Genomic DNA, 23,261 nt, shown 5'->3' with positions numbered 1-23,261 from the left:
GAATAAAAAATCTACAAAGGATGGACATTCACATGAGGTTCAAGGAATATCTGAAGCAAGCAATATTACTGTATAACCAAGGTCAGGAAGATAAATGCTGTTGGCACATTGGACTCCCTGGAGATGTCACATAATAATAATAATAATTTAAAACATTTACACACAATGGCCTAGAAATAAAATTTCTAAATATTCACACACACACACACACAAAAAAACATACATAAATAAAATTAAATAAATAATAAAAATAAACAAATACAGAAATAAGCTCCTCCATAGCGTAGGTGGAGGGATACCGGAACATTATGCCCTTCGATTGGAAAAAAACTGAACTGTAAAAGGTCGGTTTATTTAATGCTCCTATGAAATTGGTAATGGTTATCCATTTTTTTATAGAATAATTAGTTTTCTGTATAGTACATTACTGTTGATTTTCATGTGTTAGAATATGTGGTATATTTCCTAATCTTCTGATGGGATACTGTAAAATTAGAATACTAGTCTAAAATGGCTCCAAAATCTCTCACGAGCATTAGCAGAAAGAAAGAGGAATGTACTAATGAAATTGTGAACATGGAGGCTTGTCCCAATTAACAGAATCATGGCATTTCGAAAAGTAATGAGGGCATTGAGAATGAATTGAATTTGCACATATCTAGCTAAAACAAATTATTTGATGCAAAACGAGGAAATTGGAATTAGTTGAAAGCGATTGGAGAGGCATCATAAGGATGAGAAATGTAGGCAGCAAAAGGAAAAAGAACAAAGAACTGAATCAAGTAAGATAATGCGGAATGATAATCAAGTTGATTATAAAAATAATGATATTATATGCTTATGGATATACAGGGTGGTTCAAAATTCCATGTACAAACTTTGAGGGGAGGTAGAGAACATCAAAATCAACCATTTTCACATAGGAAAGCATGACCGGAAACGCCACGGAAGTTACTAACAGGGACTCAAAGATACAGAAATAACACAAGCAGAGCCATCGCCAGATTAGATCGCGCCCTAAGGCAAACAATTGAATATTGCCCCTGATGGATTAGAAGACAAAAATATAAGAAAATCTCCAATTGCTATTTTGTTTTTATTACAAGGGAAACATTAATCAAAACGATTACATAGTAATATTAATTAAATGTCTGCTCTACGTATCGCATAATAAAACTCTTTATAAGCTATTTCCGGCTCTGTCGATATTGTAGCCTGCCTCTATGCTACACCCTGTCGACGGAACTGAACACAAGGCAGTTAGTAGTGTAAAAAACTTTATTAGGCGTAACTTAACAGTTCAATAATAGTTGGATACATAATATGGTAAACGAGGTGCATGTCTGCTATCTCAGCGTTCGTAAAATGATGCATAAATTAAAAATTATAATAACGGAATTAACTCACGTAAAATATTATTTGTTAATATAATTTCCGCCTGAGTATCATAGGGATCTTCAATACAATTATAAAGCTCATTAAACAATAACTGACAATTCCAAAAGGCGCCGCCTAAGTAGCTAATGAAAGATATCTAAAAAGATTAATAAATTTCCTAACTAATATATATAAACACAATTAAAATGTTAGGAAAGATGAGCTGAGTTACGAAGCTATCTCCCATGGGATAGACATAAACCATCGGATCTGTTTAATTTAGGAGAGTGAAGTAAATTTTCACGTTCTTTATAAAGCCGTTCCATGAGGAACCGACTTTTGTGAAGGACTCTTGTCTTGTTCCAATGAACTCTATGTCTAGTAATTAAAGCATGTTCTGCAAATCCAGAATGTTCAGGTTCAAGGTATTGAATATAAGACTGGTGTTCTTCTAGCCGAATAGAGGCATTTCTTCCTGTTTGTCCGAAATAAGATAATCTACAAGAGCAAGGAATCTGGTAGACACCTGGATAACTAAGATGTGGAAGCTTGTCCTTTGGAGAAGTGAGAAAGGTGGAGATTTTTCTGAAAAATCGAAAGGCAACAAAAATATTTAGTGGTTTTAAAACTTTTGCTATGCATTCACTAATGCCTTGCACATAAGGGATAGTAATGCGCGATATTTCTTCTGTATTTCAAGAGGAAAACATTAAAACTACTCAAAACTCTTTTGATGAAGGAATTCTTATATCTATTAGATAAAAAGGAGGAAATAATATATTGTAGTTCTTTTTGTAACAGATCGTCTGAAGAACAAAATGAGCGCGCCTGATGAACCAGCGTTTTAATAGTTCCTGTCTTTTGACTGGGATGGTGATGAGATTCAACATGTATATAATGACCTGTATGAGTCTTCTTTCTATAGACTGAGAAATGTAGGTTACCATCTGGTTGGCAAAGAATTAAAAGGTCTAAAAAGGCTAACTGCTTATTTGAGTCTACTTCTATGGTGAACTGGATCCTTGGATGAAGTGCATTTAACTTAGAGAGAAACTGTTGTAGTTCATCAGAAGAGCCATTCCAGATAGCAAAAATGTCATTGACATATCTGAACCAATCAGTATGTCTAAGAGAAATGTTGTCAAAAATACGTTGTTCAAAGTGCTCCATAAAGAAGTTGGCGATATGAGGAGAAAGATGATTGGTCATTGTATCAAGTTGTATCAAATTGTTGATACAGATTGCTTTTAAAGGAAAAATAACCAGAATGTATATATACATACATACATACATATATCTTCAAGGCCCACCTTTCCTAATTGGGTTGTGGAGCAACAGCTACAAGAGGAACTTCCAATGGTCACGATCCTCTGCCAGCAAGCTCAGGTGTTCTGGTTGGATTCCCAAATGTGTCCACCCAAAGTTTTGGATATAATCTATCCAGTGAGTCCATGGCCTCCCACCCTCTGGATTGGCAAAGAGGGTCTGCTGAGGGAGGCTATCTTGTGGCATTCTGACCAGTTGCCCATACCAACATAACTGTGATCTCTCAACACGGAGAAGCAGCAGTTGAGTATCGAGGGTTCCCAAATTGCAGAGCTTCTGACCCTGTCGAATCTTGTCAGCCCTGCAGCCCTTTGAAAGAACCTCAGTTCACCTATGGTCATGAGAGTTGGGTAATGACCGAAAGAATGTGGACACGAATCCAAGCGGCTGAAATGAGGTTCTTTCGAGGGGTTGCAGGACTGACAAGACTCGACAGAGTCAGAAGCTCTGCGATTCGGGAACCCTCAATACGCAATCGCTGCTTCTCAGCTGTCTTCAATACATAGACTGTATTGAAGACAGCCAGCTTTGCCTTCTAGCTTAACTCCCGCTTCAATACTACCAAACGGGCAAGCTCCCACAATATTGTGCTTGCTAAGCCAATTCGAGTATCTAGCTATACATCCCATTTTCCATCATTCGTGAATATGGACCCAAGGTATTTAAACTTCTCCACCTGCCTCATTGGGACTCCACTTACATGTAGAGTGCACTGGGATGGTTGTTTTGAGACCATAAATGTTTCAGTTTTGGCCACACTGATCGTCATTCCAGCATCTGCACAAACAGATACAAACCTATCCAGGGTCTGCTGGAGGTAATCTGTGGAAGAGCTAACCAGAACTAGGTCATCTGCAAAAAGCAGAGGTCCAATGCTACATCTTCCAATTCTGACACACTCACTGCCTCAGCTGTGCCTATCAATCCAGTCCATAAATATTATGAAAAGGAGGGGTGACAGAACACACCCTTAGAAGAAGCAAACAGAGACTGTTAAAGGTTCAGACTTTGTGCTGTTTACCCTGACACAAAACTCTAGGCATTCATACAGGGACTTGATGGCAGCTAATAGTTGGCCATCCACTCCATACTCCTGTACTACTTGTCAAAGCTTATCCCGAGGAACCTGGTCATATGCCTTCTCCAAGTCCACTAAACATGTGTAGACATTCTTGGCATATTCCCAAGATTTCTCAAAGACTTGCCTTAAAGTGAAGATTTGGTCAGTTGTGCTTCTACCAGGAAGATAACACATTGTTCTTCCTGGAACTTTGACTCAGCTATGTTCCTGCACCGTTTTTCCAAATACACTTTCCCAGGCAGGCTGAGCAGAGAGATACCATGATAGTTACTGCAATCCTTCTGATCTCCCTTCTGGAAGACTGGTATTATTATGCCTGCCTGCCATTGCTTTGGTGCTCTCCCAGATATCCAAGCAGCCTGACACACTCGAGTCAGCCAGAGAATACCGTCTAGATTTAAGGCTTTCAGCATTTCGGGCCGAATTTCATCATTGCCAGCAGCCTTGCCCGATTTTAGAGATTTTATTGTAAATGGACCTCTTCTGCTGTGAGACTAGTCATTTCCCCGATCTGCACCTCTTAGATGTCCACAACTGCTGGGCCACCCGGGTTAAGAAGGCTCTCAAAGTATTCCCTCCATCTGTGAAGGATATCCTTCTCGGTTGTTAAAAGAGCACAATCAGAGGTCTTAATTGCCCTTACTGTGCACGATTTTTTCCTCCCTCGATGGCGGCGGATGGTCTGCCAGAATACTTTGTTTGCATTCGCATAGAATGAGTCGAATATATCTCCAAAGGATTCCCAAGCGTTCTGCTTTGCTGTCTTTACTGCTCAGAAGCAGCTTTTCGTGCCTCAGCATACCGCAAACGCACTACAATGTCTAAAGGAAATTCTAGTTGCAGTAATTCAATGCTCTCAGATAAAGGAACATTGGTAAATAATGAAAAAAACATCTAAATCGATCACAATATCCGAAACGTCCAAACGAAGATCTGAAATTTTATTTTTGAAATCCAAAGTATTTTTTTATATAAGTATCAGATCTTCTAGTTGAAGATGTGAGTAAATTTGATAAAAATTTAGAAATTTTATAAGTGGGACAGCCTATACAATCTACAACTGGCATCAACGGAATACCTGGTTTATGAACATTTGGAAGACCACACAATCTAGGTGGACGACCGAAGAAGGTTTTAAGTTTTTTCTTCTGATCTTCATCCCATGGAGAAACATATCTATAAGAGAATTAAGTCTCTTCAATTGACTCCCGGTAGGATCTGATGTAAGCAGTGGTGTGTTGGGACCGGCTCCTACGAGCCGGTTGTTAAAATTTTTCAAATTTAGCGAGCCGGTTATTAATGTTTTTAAGTCGGGCGAGGCCGGTTATTAAAATTCTTTATGAAAGTATAGATGATCAATGGTGGTATATACTTTTTCTCGTAAATAAACACTTACATATATGATTATTATTATTATTATTATCAAAAATAAATGCATAAAGGAGAATTCACAAAACACAAACTCAATTTACGACGGGAATTTGGAAACGATTTTATTTACTAAACAATGTCCGTATTCATTAAAACACAAACACGTTATCAAAACTCCCGAACTGGGTATTTGAATAAACAATAATGCCTTATTTTTCGGCGAATCATGATTCCATCTAACATAAAAAATATAAAAAAAACTTCTTATATCACGGTATTTGCGAATCTCTACTCAGGTATAACAGTCTAAGCAAATACATCAAACAGCTACCTAACGAAATTAGAAACATTACATAGGAAAATTGTGTCAACTTTCTTGGAAATGCAACATTGTTGCACTATCGATAAATACAAAAATTCGTCGCGACGGCTACAGCCTCTGGTCATTTGATCGACTACGAGTGGTAATATTAGTGTTACATTTTTTTTTTTTTTGTTCAGGATTTCATTTGATAATAGGTAAGTTGTAAGTAATATAGGAAAATTTTCTTTAATATATGTTTTTATTTCGGATTTTTTTTTAATAATTAAAATAATTTTAATCAGGGTTAGAGTTTTGCGGTCGAAAAAGCGGATAGCCGTTAGTTGAAAAAATGAAATAGAACGAAACTTTTTAAATATTAAAAGGACAACATTTGAAGAAACAGAAACAAAGATTTCACAACCAGAAACAGAACTGGTTGTGAATGCTTCAACTGTGAATGAGTTTAAGGAGAGGTATGACAGGTATTGTGTAAATAATGGTTAGTGTGTCAATGTCGGGTCTCCCGCGATGAGTCTTTTGACTCCATGGAGACACCGTTAAAATAATAATAATAATAATAATAATAATAATAATAATAATAATAAAGACATCTGAAGATACAATAGAACTTTGTGAAGAATCAAATTTTTCATAAAGCGAGCCCGTTGTTAAACATAAAGTGATCCGGTTGTTAAAAATTTACCAACACACCACTGGATGTAAGGGACATATAAGTTGAATAGTCGCGGAGTAATAGACATTTTTTTCTCATATGCTTTCCTATCTTGAATAACTACAGCCTTCCTTTGTCAGCTTTCATAATAATTAAATTATTATTAATTCATTAAAACACTGATTTTAGTGCTTAAAATTCAGAGTAAGATAGATTAGGACGAGGAGGCTTAACATTAAAAAGAATTTTCAAACATTCAAAACACAACCAGTTGGCTGTTTTTTGGGATGAGGATCGAATACCTCTGTCTATGTTATGAAAAAATCCATCAGGGGTGCCTTATTAGGCGCAACGGCGAAATCGTGTCCTTTTGATAAAACAAAACGTTCACTGTCTGTTAGTGGACGGGCGAAAACATTGTAACTACTTTATCTGTATCACTAACATTAGTGCTGGATCTAGGGAGGCTCACCAGTGATTCAAACTTATGCTTTAACTTATCACGAGAATCATTAAAAACCTTTAGGTAAGAATTTGAAGATTATTATTATTATTATTATTATTATTATTATTATTATTATTATTATTATTTCGGGCGACTCCAGGAGTCCTTAGACTCATCGAGGTAGGCCCTAAACATCATGTCCACACAACTATGCGATTACATTCTCACAGTATCTATCATACCTTGTCTTGAACTCGTTCACCGTCATAGCACCCACAACAGACTCTGGCAGCTTATTCCACTCATTTACCACTCTAAAAGTAAAGAACCCAGCTCTAACACCCCTGCTAACCACACTCTTGCCCAGCTTCCATAGGTGTCCCCTAGTTCTCCCACTACCAGTCCTGATCTCAAAAATATCCTCTGAATTAATCCTATAGAATCCCTTTAGCAATTTGAATGTCTCAATCATATCTCCCCTCCGCCTATCAACTAGTTTCTGCAACCCACAAATCTTCAACCTGTTCTCATATGGTTCATTCCATAGACCTGTTATCATCTTAGTCACTCGCCTCTGGATCCTCTCCAGCTCCTCCCCATCAAGAAGGAACCGAGGTGAAGATATGCGCAAAATAGTGTTAAAAGTTTCAGCCGATAATACAGATTCTAGAGCGTTCTTGATATCCACAATTTCTCTATTTAAGAGGGCTAGAGATTTTTTATCGTCGTGCAGCTGATAATTTAAAAGAGACCTACTTGCTTGAAAATAGATCCGATGAGCTCTTGGGGACCTAAAAATGTCTTTTATTTTAGAGCAGGGAGAAATAACCTGAGCCATCTTACAACGCCTTAGGAATATTATTCTGTTAATGCATTCACCTTCTTTACCAATACCTTACCGTATCTAGCACACTGTTTGGAAGTAGAATCTCCGTAGAAGGCTAAAGGCTTTCTCCAGTTGGATGCAATGTAGCCACCTTAGTTACGATAAGGTCTTCTGAACCTTTAACAGTATTATTATGTAATCGTTTTGATTAATGTTTCCCTTGTAATAAAAACAAAATAGCAATTGGAGATTTTCTTATATTTTTGTCTTCTAATCCATCAGGGGCAATATTCAATTGTTTGCCTTAGGGCGCGATCTAATCTGGCGATGGCTCTGCTTGTGTTATTTCTGTATCTTTGAGTCCCTGTTAGTAACTTCCGTGGCGTTTCCGGTCATGCTTTCCTATGTGAAAATGGTTGATTTTGATGTTCTCTACTTCCCCTCAAAGTTTGCATGGAATTTTGAACCACCCTGTATATCCATAAGCATATAATATCATTATTTTTATAATCAACTTGATTACCTGATTATCATTCTCCATTATCTTACTTGATTCAATTCTTTGTTTTTTTTCCTTTTACTGCCTACCTTTCTCATCCTTATGATGCCTCTCCAACCGCTTTCAACTAATTCCAATTTCCTCGTCTTGCATAAAATAATTTGTTTTATCTAGATATTTACAAATTCAATTCATTCTCAATGCCCTCATTACTTTTCGAAATGCCATGATTCTGTTAATTGGGACAAGCCTCCATGTTCACAATTTCATTAGCACATTCCTCTTTCTTTCTGCTAATGCTCGTGAGAGATTTTGGAGCCATTTTAGACTAGTATTCTAATTTTACAGTATCCCATCAAAAGATTAGGAAATATACCACATATTCTAACACATGAAAATCAACAGTAATATACTATACAGAAAACTAATTATTCTATAAAAAAATGGATAACCATTACCAATTTCATAGGAGCATTAAATAAACCGACCTTTTACAGTTCAAACAGTTTTTTTTAATCGAAGGGCATAATGTTCCGGTATCCCTCCACCTACGCTATGGAGGAGCTTATTTCTGTATTTGCTTATTTTTATTATTTATTTATTTAATTTTATTTATGTATGTTTTTGTGTGTGTGTGTGTGTGTGAATATTTAGAAATTTTATTTCTAGGCCATTGTGTGTAAATGTTTTAAATTATTATTATTATTATCTGACATCTCCAGGGAGTCCAATGTGCCAACAGCATTTATCTTCCTGACCTTGGTTATACAGTAACGTTGCTTACTTCAGATATTCCTTGACCCTAATGTGAACGTCCATCCCTTGTAGATTTTTTATTTCATGGTTCTGCTTCCATCTGCTCCTAAGTGTATCACGATCCTATCTTATAGTTCCACACATACTCCTTTTTAACTGGAACTTCCATGTGGTTTGCGATCTCCCAAGTCAAGACCACATGATCACTTTCTCCAGTTGGATGCAATGTAGCCACCTTAGTTATGATAAGGTCTTCTGACGGTTCAACAAAATTCCATTCTCATACCCTCAGTCCCCTCCATGACATTCTGCTTCAAATAATTCTCTCTCAATAAGTGTGCAAATTCCATTTCCTTCCTGCCATGTGATCTTCCCTCTTTCTAATCTATGTCTCCAAAATTAAATTTGCAATAATTATTACTCAACATACACTCGTACTAATCTACTGATTAGTACAATGATTAAACCCTGTGAAGGCCCTTAGGCCTCCACAGGGTTTAATCCACCACTACTGTAGAGACTAGATTCCACATATTTTTTCCATTCACGTGTTCATGGGTGCCTACACACACACACACACACACACACACACACATCTGCATTAACCCTAATTGGTTTAGTTTTCCTGACTTTGCACTTCCATACTCTTCACGAATCCATTTAATTGCAGTTCATCAGCATCATACAAATCTTTCCATCCATCAAACTTAGGCCATAGGGAGGGAAAGGAGTAGTTGACATCAAATTTTACTGGTGTAGCAGAGGATTCAAGGATCGTTTTTAGATGCAGTGAAACAGAAGTATGAGATGGCGTTGTGTGTGCATGTATTGTTAAGGTATAAGCAGAGAACTGAGAAGGAATGATTATGAATGGCATGATAGCTAAGATGTGCATGTATGAGATAAATTTGAAAGCATGGGAGATGTTTACTGAAGATGGAGTTGAAAGGTGAAGAATGTCTGCAAAGAAACAAAAATTTCATGATAGAACTGTGGATATAATGTGTGAGGGTAGTTGTTAGATGACCAATTGTGATATGTGAGATAAGGCTTCATGGATGGCATTGATAAATATTGGTCTATAACCACGTGCAGTCTCAGAACCTCCCTTATGCAAGGGAATTATTTTGCCCTCTTTCCACTCCCTTGGAACTGTACCAGAGAAGAGACTTAAAGAGCCTAGTCAGAGTCGTTGCTAATTCCCTTGCACATTCTCACAGTGATAGCGGCTTTGAAGCCATTTGATGTAAGATTAAATAAGATTAAACCTAAAAACTTGTTTTATTTTACAGCAGGTAGAAATAATCTGAACCATCTAACAACGCTTTCGGAATATTATTCTGTTAATGCCAGTTGTAGATTGTATAGGTTGTCGCACTTATAAAATTTTTAAATTTCTATCAAGTTTACTCATTTTTCAACTAGAAGAACTGATACTTATATAAACAAATACTTTGGATTTCAAAAATTAAATTTCAGATCTTCTTTTGGGCATTTCGGATATTGTGATCAGTTTAGATGGTTTTTCATTATTTACCAATGTTCCTTTATCTGAGAGCATTGAATTACTGCAACAAGAATTTCCTTTAGAGATTGTAAAATATTTGCTTTTGTAATACATTCTGGTTATTTTTCCTTTAAAAGCAATTTGTATCAACAATTTGATACAACTTGATACAATTGCCAATCCTCTTTCTCCTCCTATCGCCACCTTCTTTATGGAGCACTTTGAACAACGTATTTTTGACAACATTTCTCTTAGACCTACTGGTTGGTTCAGATATGTCAATGACAGTTTTGCTATCTGGAATGGCTCTTCTGGTGAACTACAACAACAGTTTCTCTCTAAGTTAAATGCACTTCATCCAAGGATCCAGTTCACCCTAGAAGTAGAATCAAATAAGCAGTTAGCCTTTTTAGATCTTTTAATTCTTTGCCAACCGGATGGTCACTTACATTTCTCAGTCTATAGAAAGAAGACTCATACAGGCCATTATATACATGATGAATCGCATCACCATCCCAGTCAAAAGGCAGAAACTATTAAAACACTGGTTCATCGGGCCCACTCCTTTTGTTCTTCAGACGATCTGTTACAAAAAGAACTGCAATATATTATTTCGTCCTCTTTATCTAATAGATATAAGAATTCCTTCGTCAAAAGAGCGTTGAGTAGTTTTAATGTCTTCCTCTTGAAATACAGAAGAAATAACGCTCATTCCTCTCCCTTATGTGCAAGGCATTAGTGAACGCATAGCAAAAGTTTTAAAACCACTAAATATTTTTGTTGCCTTTCGACCTTTCAGAAAAATCTCCACCTCACTTCTCCATAGGACAAGCTTCCACGTCTTAGTTATCCAGGTGTCTACCAGATTCTTTGCTCTTGTGGATTATCTTAATTCTGACAAACAGGAAGAAATGCCTCTATTCGGCTAGAAGAACACCAGTCTTATATTCAATACCTTGAACCTGAACAGTCTGGATTTGCAGAACATGCTTTAATTACTAGACATAGAGTTCATTGGAACAAGACAAGAGTCCTTCACAAAAGTCGGTTCCTCATGGAACGGCTTTATAAAGAACGTGAAACTTTACTTCACTCTCCTAACTTAAACTGATCCGATGGTTTACGTCTATCCCATGGGAGATAGCTTTATAAATCAGCTCATCTTTCCTAACGTTTTAATTGTGTATATATATATATATATATATATATATATATATATATATATATATATACACACAATTAAAACGTTATTTATATATATAGTAGAAATATATAGTAGTATATAATAGAAGATATAAATGTACTGAAGATGCCTGTGATACACAGGTGTAAATTATACTAATAAATAATATTTTACTTGAGTTAATTCCGTTATTCAGCTAACGCCGTTTTTTTTTTTTTTTTTTTTTTTTAATTCCCGTATACGGGGAGTAGGCGAGGCCATTTAGCCCTATCTAACTTTTTGGAGACTGAGTGGGCAGTTCAATCTCCACTGGTACCAATCAGAGATAGATGGCCCAAGGCTATCACTAATTAAGCGGTACTCAGTAAAGAGAGACGGCTCAAATGTGCGGCCATCTCGTGGTCCCTAACCCTAACACAATATATTTAATGTCTGAAATAATGTGGGTTCTACGGTCGATTTTCTTGAGTTTACAGGACGAAAAACCCGAGTTTCCGGGAGGAAAAACCTGCTTGCCCGTGCCAGAGATCGACTAACTCGGGAACCGGTCGAAAAAAGGCTTAGAAAAATTACCTCTAGTCGCCGACTAGACTCGAAACCAAGTCTTCCTTCGTGCGGCCAAGCGCCGTGATTGGCAAACGCCACATCCACTGAGCTACACAGGCTCTTAATTCCGTTATTATAATTTTTAATTCATATGTCTACTCACGGTATTTTCTTATTGAAACATAAAACGATGCATGTTGTTCGTACAACGTCGAAAGCTTGAATGAGGAAGCCCCAATTGCTCAGTAGGAGCGCTGGCAAACAGCGCCTTCTATCACTTTCGGGTGGCGTTTCCGGTCATGCTTTCCTATGTGAATATGTTTGGTTTTGATATGCTCTACCTCCCCTCAAAATTTGTATGTGGAATTTTGAACCATCCTGTAGAATTATAAAGCATGCCGTAATGACAATGTTACTACTTCGAGTTTTCTAGGATCTGAAATCCAAAAATTTAAGAATGTAATCGAAAAGCAGAAAAGAAACATACAGTAAAAGAGATGGTACTCGTAGTTCTGGTAGGAGCAAACGATTTGTCTGGTGATTGATACAGCTTGAGTAGAAGATATTAAGGACTGCTGGAAGAGAGAGAGAGTGAAAGTGAAAAAAAAAAAATATATATACAGGGTGTTCGGGATAAATTTGACAGTTTCGTAAGGAAAAAGAAAATCTTCTTTGTATCTATTAAATTTAATGAATTGACAAAAAAACATTACAGGCAGAGTTAATTACAATACTATCAACAAGATTTACTCAAAATAACCACCATTAGCATCGGTCACAGCTTCAATTCTGCTTCGGAACCTCGAACAAGCTGATGCTACAGTCTCCCTGGGAAGGGCCGCAAAAACTGTTTTAATTTTATCCATTAACTGGGCTTTTGTATTACTGGAAGTGCGATTGGTGTCTTTTTCAACTGCGCCCCATACAAAATAATCCATGGGGTTAAGGTCTGGGGAGTTTGGAGGCCAAACATTTGGACTGGTGAAGTCGTAAAAATTTTCAGACAACCATTTTTGACTTTTCCCAGAGGTGTGGCAAGGGGCCGAATCCTGCTGCCATACATACGGCCTACCATTGCCTACCCTTGTTATCCAGGGCTTGACTACAGTTAGCAACTCCACGAACAAAGCCCGAATTCCAATGCCAGGGTTCTTCAACACCTGTTCCTGCAGATTTGCGAGGAATTCTGCTGTACGAACGCAATCAGATCGTCTGCTAGGGATCTTTCTTCTTGCTACATCCTCGTAGTCACCATTGCAAGTCTCTAGTTCATGCCTGATTGTTTTTACTGTATTCAGGGAGCATTGGGCAGCAGTCGTAATATCCTTATTTTGATGGCGGGCACGAATCATCATGATACAAGTTATTCTCTTCCATGATTCAGGTGGGTTCCAGCTATCCATCCTTTCTGACATCTTGTATGTGAATGAAGAAGGGTCCAAACTTTTAAATGAAGAGAAGTGTGTGTTAATACATGTAACTTACGGAAAAATATAATTAATTATAAAAATATCAAATTTATCCCGAACACCCTGTATATATTTAAATATATCAATAATGCAATATCGGAATGTGTCCCTAGAGTTCGAAGAATAAACAGTGCAAGGGTGAAATGGATGTGCAATCCCATTAAATACAAAAAACAAGAAAAAGTCAGCAATTATTATTATTATGTGACACCTCCAGGGAGTCCAAAGACTCAACGAGGGAGAGTGTGCGAACAGCATCGAACGATTGATTCCCTTTCAACTAGTAACCGCGCTCAAACTTGTTTAACGTTTGGCGTGAGCCATTAGTAGCAGAGGCTCTACCAATCGATCAACCTTTGCTGGCTGTCAGTAATGAAAATTATACGGTCCAGGCATAAGAGTTACAACTATTGTGCAGAAAGAAGTGTGAGTATGAAAAGAAACTGGCTCTGCAAGTTAAAACAACCCAGAAGAATTTTATCGTTATGTTGAAAGTGAAAGAAAGAATGAATGAATCTGAAAGAATAACTCTCATCAATGCAGGTGGTATGTGGGTGACAGGTGTAGAAAAGTTTGTTGAACTAAGGAGCGCCAATTTTACTAAAACTATCAACCTGGTCAATGCAATATGGAGCTGAATGAGTAAAGAAACTCAGGTTTATGAAGACAGAGTGTCACAGCTGTTGCATAAAATGAATAAGAAGTTGGAAATAAGGACTGATGAAATATCACACGGACACCAAAATAGTGTTCAGCTTTACTGGTATCTACAGGGTAGATTTATTTATTTATTTATTTTCAGTCAGTTCCTGAGTTATTCGGGCGTAGATAAGAGCGGTGTATTTCTCCTGTGATTTTGATATGCAGCTGATCGGATAGAGGGGAAAACAACGACAACAAAACTTTTATTTGTTTTAAACGTCATGCGACTTGCTGTAAAAAAAAAAAATAAATAAATTGACCAGTTTCATTTATTTCAAGATGAATCTGGTTCTCAAAAACCCTTTTTCGGGATATATATTCAGAGCATTTCTTTTTTATTACTTAAAATCACAGAGCTGCGAAAATAATTATTTGTTCCTTCTTTGAAGAGGCTGTCCCATAAAATACTCAAACATACATAGAGACTCAACATTTTCAATGAATTTATAATGTTGAATTTATATTAACAAAGTAATTTTCTCATTTTCTTTCCCTTTCCTTTCCCCGTGGAATATTATTTCAAAACTGTGGGTGTCTTTGTTCCTTAGATTCTATAGAGCTGGGGGTGATTTGCGAAGCGATTAATTTTGCCTATGTATAGAAAACTTTTATATCTAGCAATAACATCACACCATTAAACACGTATTTTCTTTGAATATTTCAGACGAGAAACATAAGGTCTTAACATCGCAAAGACTTAAAAATCATTTAAAACGATTCCAAACTATTTTATTTTATTTTTTAAAATCATCACGCATATTTTCTATTGTCGATTATGGCGAATATAAACAAAAGCATGTTAGTGTGGTACGGTGTATTATTATTATTATAGGAACCAGTTTGTGTTATGAAAATAAAATATACATTTTTCATTTTCCCTAATCTAAAACTTTGTGATATTTTGGGACAGATAAAATGCCTACAAATTCCAACAGTATTTTATTTTAATCCCATTCGCAAAAAAACGTAAGCCCATTGGAGCATGGAGAGTGTTAGAACATCTGAAATTCTTGCGATAGAGAACAGTGCTACTTTTTTTTTTTTTTTTTTTCGCACTCGTCCGTCTAAAGACACTCACAAACATCCATGTGACAATGAGATTTGAATTCACAGTCTATAAACTGGAGAGCAGAAACGCTATTATCTCGGCAAATATCGTTTAAGGATAACTATGTCTTTGTCCTTAAATTTATGAAGCTGAATGGCATTCCTGTTTAAATTTACGAGTTTTTTTTTTCTGAGAGAGAGAGAGAATAACCACTATATCTATTCACTATGGCTTAATTCACTGATATTCTGAAATGCTGCGTCAATTCAACAAACTGAATTCCACCTCTAGAAATATTACTAAATGTTTGTCGTAAACACAACTTCATTTTAAAGTGAGAGTAAACATGCCTTCATAAAACTGACTGTAAAGTTATTTATCTTTGTAGCACCGCACAGGCAGTTCGCCTACTCTAAAGTATAAAAGAGCTTTAGTCCTGAAAATAATAAAGTTGTTTTACCTTGATGGATTTATGAAAATTAATTTTTAATACCAAATGATTAGTACCGTATAATATGAAAGAATAGTTGCCAAATAGGTGAATGATGTAAGTGTTCCCCACATTCGAACGCTTAAATAATTTCAGTAGAGATAGGGTTCCACTTATTCTATGTTGGAAAGAGCTGACTGCTGATTTGAATCGCACGTAACTTGTTTAGATAAGTGTCATGAACAGCGATGCAGGATGTGGTGAAATGTCATGCTGTTCAGACAAATAAGTTACATTAAGCTCAGGAAACGTGAAAGATACTTGTTTCAATTAAAACAACACTGTAAAATCTCCATCGATATTTGCCGATAAAAATGCGCTCTATCGTGTTCTGGGAAAAAAAGTTGAAGCCAAAACTTGGATTGTTAATTATTTCTTACTAATAAGAAAAAAAAGCTTCTGCGTTAATGGAATTCTTTAGAGCGCTACTCATCTGTTTCTAGAGTTATAATCCTGCATGCCAGTAAAGGCGGAAATTGCACGGAGAAGTGAACAGATCTTTCTAAATTGGTTTTTCCTTCTTTCTACATAAATATCCCCGGTTGTGGGATGTACGGTGATTAGGCACTAAGACCTCCCATGGGTCTTATTTGTTTGAGATTACACGTGTGGATGTTAATTTGTCTGTTGGAGAACAGGGAGATTAAAAGGAAGAGAAATAAATCCCTAATTGAAACAGATATCCAGAATGTTGTCTCCCAAATTAGATTTAGAATTCTAAACCAATGCTGATTACTCTCCTTAGTATCGATTACCAACTCACTTTGAGAAGTTGAATGTAAGTAGTAAATATTTCCATATTTCTTTCAAGGCAAGCTGGAAATATTATATCAAGTTTATTTATATAAGAAGAATTAAGAAAAAAATTGTTCATTATTTTTTTTAATCAATACTGTTTGAACATATAATAAATGGGGCATGCAATCTTGTAAATATTCAATATTTCGCATTGTTCAATATTTTCCATTCAATTGTTCTGAATGGAAAATACTTCATCAGCATTGGACAACTAACTAAACAACTCACTGTGCGAGGAACTACAAAACTGAGTTGTGATCTTCAACATTACACTTACTATTTATCAACATAGAGAACAATGAAATCAGTATATAATAAGAGATTAAATTATCTTTCTTGGAGGTCCGTTTAAGTGCTATAATAATATTTATGCATGTACATGTCGATGATAATTTCTGGTTATTCAATCTAAGTTGGGTTGAGTTATCTAGAATTCTCCTCAAGGCCAGTGTTGTTATGTTTGTATCTGTGTATATTCTTCTGGACCGTTTTGGGAAAGGAAAACAATAACAAACAAACAAACAAACAACAACAACAACAAAAAACAAAACCTGAGTTTCCTGAAACCATGCTACATTTATATGAGACTGCCTCACTTTTAATTGAAAGTCTTATAAAGGTTCTTGGCGACTTAGACGGGATTCGAACTCAGCTTCAAAAAGAAGATATTCACAAGAACTAACGTTCCGCAATTTCAAAATGATGTAGTTCTTTATTTTTTTACTTCTTTCGAAGTAAAAACGTAGCTATTATGAGATAAGCCATATGAAATTCCCATTTCTTTTATTTTCAAAGCTACTTAATTTATTTGTTTTGCTAACGATCGAAGCTTCATTCTGATAATTTCAATATATTGTTATTAATCGTATTATGAATGCACCTCCTGAGAGTTCAAATAAAAATTGTGATTGAGCACGGATGCTTAATATTAAACGAGGAGACAATACTGAAGGATATTCGCTGAGTCAGTGCAAGGCACGTGCAATGACAATTGCAAGGAGTTTGCAACTGTTACTGACTCGTATTAATTTGAATTAATCTCCAATACTTGTTCTGTAATACGTTGCAACGATTCATCAAAATTCCACTGGATCATCGAAACTGTCTTACGGAACTATTGACTAGTCACGACTTGTTACGACTGTGCAATATCAAATTAGTTGATGTTTCTTTTCCCTGTTATTAACATGGATTTCATTTGGCATACATTTAATTATTTGCCACATTATTGCCTTTGCTATGGACTCATCGAAACTATCAACGGCGCTCTGTTCAATTGCTACCATTGCCGAATTGCGACCTTAACTACTAAGGAAAACATTAATAATTGGCGATGTGTCAAGGAAAAGATACAAGTGCAAACGTCGAATGTCTAAAGGGTAATATTGTGATAGATGCATTATCACGTAATTGCCCACTGGATATAGCATCGAAGTAAGATAACATTCGTCTAATACGAGTCAGCGACGAAACGGATGAGTCAAATGCATCAATTTGTCAAGACAACAAGGAATATTACAATATTATACAATCATGGTTCGTTATCGAAAGGTCTTTGTGTGTGTGTGTGTGTGTGTGTGTGTGTGTGTGTGTGTGTGTGTGTGTGTGTGTGTGTGTGTGTGTGTGTGTGTGTGTGTGTGTGTGTGAGAGAGAGAGAGAGAGAGAGAGAGAGTGTTCAGATTTTCACGAAAGAAAAAAATCTTCTCACTGACATTACAAATGCATTCACTAATGGTTCAATGCTGCATCAAGTAGTCTGAGAAAAATGCCATTAAGGTAGATTTTGGAAGGAAGCTCAGTATCGGGTGTAGCAGACTTCGTTTAGCAGTTATTCTTTCCTCTAACAAAGATTTTTGGTAATCACCATCACTTCAATCAATGCCTTGTAAGGAGAAACTGCAAGACCTAGATTTTTATTTTATTTAATTTTTTCTAAAATTCTGAAAATAAGGCTTTACTGCAGAAAGCTGGATATGTATTGAAGATGAAATTCCTGATTTAAAAAAAAAGAAAAGAAAACTATCATTTCTTTGTCAATCAACAGTTTGAAAACTGCTGAGTTAGAAGTAATATATGAAACAGGTGTGAGGGAAACGAACATTATCCTCGCTCGTTAGACCTGTTGCGACAATTTCCATCCATTAAAATACGTTTTTCTACCCTTCTCATGGTCTTCCAACTGGTTACATGAAAATTCATCGAAAAGGCAATTCATCGAAATGGCAATTCATCGAATGAACAATTCATCGAAAAAACAATTCACCGAAAATTTAAAATTTTCGATAATGTTATGATAAAAGTGATCCATTTAGAACAAAAACTGAACCATGCAGACAGCTTCTTGTACCAACAACTTCTACTAATTCCGCTAAGTGAGAGAGTTATTGTAATACATAATTTGGACACGTTATTTCTTTGTCGCCCCGAATATAGCTGAACTGAAAACTGGAACGGTTCAGCATTTTCAAATTCGCTATTTGAAATTGTAAAAATTTCAAATAGCGAATCTGAGTAAAATTCATCCCATAATAATTGCTGTATTGAAGTTGCTTATCCTAACTAGCAACAATAATAATAATAATGGAGCCTGCGTAGTTCATCGGTATAAACGAAGCAGTTTAGTTAGAAAGACCTGGGTAGTTTGAATCCCATTTACGATACGCATAATTTTTTATCAGTCCTGTTCGGCTAAAGGCAAGTTAGCAGGCATAATACGGAGATGGTTGGGCTTATCTTCAGGGAAAGAGGCATATCAGTCCCATGAACAGACATGAAAGAGTTATCGGACAAGAAAGACTATAAGAAACCATATCGTTCTATAATTTTTCCCTATTAAAGTAGCATTGCTATCTCACTCTGCACCGTTCACTTTGTGTTCTAAATGGATAAATTTTCTCATAACATTTCGAAAATTTAAAATTTTTTGGTGAATTGCATTTTCGACGAATTGTCGTTCGATGAATTGTTCATTTGATGAATTGCCTTTTTGGTGAATTGCCGAAATTCACCGAAATGTCTTGTTATACTTTTATATATATTTGACCTAGTCGCAATATTGAGATTTTTATTTTCTCCATATTGTTTTGTTTAAACATCCAGAAAATTTCGTTTACCTTAAGAGCTTGCTTTTTTTACTTCTTTTTTTGATTTCCACTTGTTTAAAAAAAAATGGCACTGTAATATTTTTCTCCATTCATCTGGTATTTTTATATATAACTTATAAACTTAACAAAAATGCTTTTACATTTTATAATACATTTAGCAATAATAATAGTAATATAATACTAATAAAAGTAGTAGTAGTAATAATAGTAATAATCAGTAACAGTAATAATAATAATAATAATAATAATAATAATAATAATAATAATAATAATAATAATAATAATACATTTAATAAAATGTTCTTCCCAGCATTTTTATTCAGTTAGAGGGACATGCTTATAGGTTAACATAATTTAGTTCTTTGGTATTCAAAATCCATATTTACTTCTGCGAACTGTAAAATTAGTGTTCGATCTGTTTTCATTTCTGGTTTTATTTTCCAGATTTGGTTAGTAGTTTAATTTTTAAGCTTTTTATATCTTTGATACTTTCTTCATTGAATTTATTTCGCAAATTATGGGTTCTTCATCCTTTTGTGTCAATGGATTATTTTTAAATATTTCCCAGGCTTATTTGAATTCTGCGTTTTCAATAAAATTATTTTATGAAGTGTTCTTTTATTCTTTGTTAATATAGTGTGTTAATACTTTCTTCCTCTAATAGTGATTTTCTTCCATTTAATGTTATTAATACTTTTTTTTTTTTTTTTTTGTAGTCAGAGTCGCAATTTTCCAGGAAGTAATGCAGGATTACTTCCTAAAATTATTATTATTATATTAGGCCTAATGTTTCTATTCATTGTTACATACTCTATTGTAGATAAGTTTCCTAAGGTATTTCTCCATCAAAAATCATAAAATAAATACCTAAGATATTTATTTTATGATTTTCTTTACATTGGCATTTAATTCCATTTTTATTTTGCATCTTCATTACCGACTAAGTTACGGAAGCTCCCAGCAAAGTATAGCAGGAAAGAAAGAAAGAAAAAAAGTGCCAGAAGAAGATTGCGATATCAAAGCATGCTTGTAACATTTGGTACCACCGAAATTTACGTAAAAGAAAGTTTGCTGCCATTACTAAGTCCGAATGAAATGTGAAGGATATCTGAACGACAACCGGCCATTACCTGATACTTGTGCGCAAATATCTCTATTTTATAAGGGCGGCAAATATCAGTGAGCGCATCTGTCTCTCACCCTCATCCCATTATTTATTTCCCTGTTCTTTCTTTCTTTTAGCTCAGTAAAGCAGTATTAGTACCGTTTAAAGTACTCATAACTTCTCTCAGTGATGATTAGGGAGAACGTAGAGCCATCTGATGATTATTTTGTGATAACTCTATAGAAGAAATGGATAACAGTTTTAGATCCCAATAATCCATTCGAAAATTTCTTCGATTTGCAGAGGGAAAAAAAAAAAAACACCAAAACAAAATAGTGCAGACAAAGGCTATGCAGACTTAACAGCGGTGTAGCTAAGCTTTTAAAGCTCTTGGCAAATCAATAGCTAACCGACTTTTAAAAGTGTGACAATTTCGATAATTGGTAAAATATCCTATTTCCTTACTGACTGCTCAAGTACCAAAGCGTTCTTACGTCTCTAAGGCTTAAATGTATTTTTTTGCCTCTTTCATATTCAGATATTCAGTTCACAACCACATTGTAAATATACTTTGAACATTTTAACTCCATTTTCGGAAGCAATACGAGAAAAAACAGAAATAATATTCCACCATCTTTTATTAAAATTAAAATAAAATATATCTGAACTGGCAGGTTGCTTGACTTTAAAACAAAAGCAAAAACTGTTTCTTTATCCAAAAACACTCTTTACTAAAATCTTCTTCCTTTTTTTATTTTTATTTATTTATTTATTGAAATTTAATTCAAAACTAGATGTTTACGAAATGAAACTGGATCCTTAGTAGAAAAGAAAAAAAAAATGAAAACTATACTGAAATAAATATTGGATATTTTTTTTATAACGAAACATATTAACAAGTATATTCTATTCGTCAGAAATAGTCTGTAATGCTAATCCGATAAACAGATGTAGTCCTAAAGTCAAATGTATGCAATTCATTTAGCTGGGAAGACCAGGATTCGAATCCTGTCTAGGACACGAAGAACCTCTTTAAGAGCTTTTGTCTGTAGATAAGTTAACAAGTCTCATACGGAGCGGTGGGTTTTTACTCTCTGAAACACTGGTTTTCCACTTCATAAAACAAAACAAAACAAAAAAAAACCCAGCAAACCTGCCACCAGTAGAACACACACACACACACACACACACACACACACACACACACACACACACACACACACACACACACACACACACACACACACACACACACACACACACACACACACACACACACACACACACACACACACACATTTACAAACGTAATACTCTGACCTCAGCATTAATTGGCAGTAATTCCAACCAACCTATCTACATTTGTATATTTTCAATGAGACGTAGAGAATAACTTACAGATTTGAAATATCATAGAGCTCATTATCCTTAGCCTGTGTTCATGACGTTGGTGAAAGATTTCATGAACCAAAATCAACTTCAAACAACATTATCAGCGGATGGAAAGGTGAGAGTGTGATCTCAGGCAAGAAAGCACAGCAAACCCAGGAAGGACTAAAAGTCTCTCTAAAGAGTTAGTACCGAAACCGGGAAGTCCAATGTGAAAACTAATCAGTTGGAAGCTCAAAGCGTCTGCAGGGGGTTGAGATTAGTTGTATGACAATGTGTGAAGTGCTGTACCATCTTATTTTCTATAGGGAAGGTCAACCGCACATACGCTAAATATGAATAATAGTAATCAACAGCACAAATTGATGCAAAGAACAGTGATTGGTTCCTAGAAATATCTGTGTGATTGATCAATCTCAGCAAGACTATTCTTTCTGAGGTAAATTTCATAATGTTAGATCCGTAGAAGAAACCCCACTACAGTTGCAATTCCCCGACGATAATTTTTTCTAATCCTCCCTTTCTGGGGGGGGGGGGGTCTCACATCGGACAATGTGAATTTCATCTTCTACCTGTGAAGATATTTACAAACATTCACGCCCATGATTGAATTTGAACCTGCAGCCTGTTGGGTGGAGCTCGAATGCGTTAGCCAGTCGGTCAGCCAGGTCTGAAAACTATTGATTTCTAAAACGTTAGACTAAAAGAATTTTAGTCTAATCGTGGAATCCCACTGGAATCCCTGCCGTTTTGGGATTGAAAATTGTGGAATTATTATGGGATTTATATTTTGCAAAATTGCATATTTTTATATTCCCTATTCCTACTTTCTGTAGAAAGAATTAAATTCACAATCCAATAAAATCATTCGTAAAATGTTGGTTACGTTGCGGTAATTCGTGTGAATTATTAACGAAAAAAAAGTTTTCTAACTAAAATTTGAGAAAAGAAGAAGAATCATTCATAATATATGAAACCACTGACGGAATGTTAATATTTACAATAGTATGATAGTAACTTGCAATATATACATGGAACAAGAACTACATAACTGTGAACACGTAAAGATTTCAATTTATTTTTCAGGCCAGTTACGTTCTCAAATTGCATGACATATATTACTTTACGAAAAGTTTTAGGATCAAAATGGATCCTAAAATATCAATAACAATAAAACTGATATGTGTGATTATGTTTCTCATTTTCCTAGTAATTAAAATTCTAGTGCTATCTTTTGCGATTTTTGTAAACTCTATTACAAT

At 35.4% G+C, this 23,261-nt stretch overlaps 1 protein-coding gene across 1 annotated transcript in view; it reads right to left on the bottom strand.

Moving 5' to 3' along the window:
- Positions 1 to 23,261, bottom strand: part of LOC150108734 (dual specificity calcium/calmodulin-dependent 3',5'-cyclic nucleotide phosphodiesterase 1A-like) — a 663,448-nt gene that overhangs the window by 182,087 nt on the left and 458,100 nt on the right. The window lies entirely within an intron of this gene.

The sequence above is a fragment of the Typopeltis vanoorti genome, chromosome 3 (genome assembly GCF_054136105.1).
Source record: "Typopeltis vanoorti isolate ZY-2024b chromosome 3, IOZ_Tvanoo_1.0, whole genome shotgun sequence".
Classification (NCBI taxonomy): Eukaryota; Metazoa; Arthropoda; class Arachnida; order Uropygi; family Thelyphonidae; genus Typopeltis; species Typopeltis vanoorti.
The sequence above is the reverse complement of the archived record's forward strand: the minus strand, read 5'-3'. Positions and strand labels throughout refer to the sequence as shown.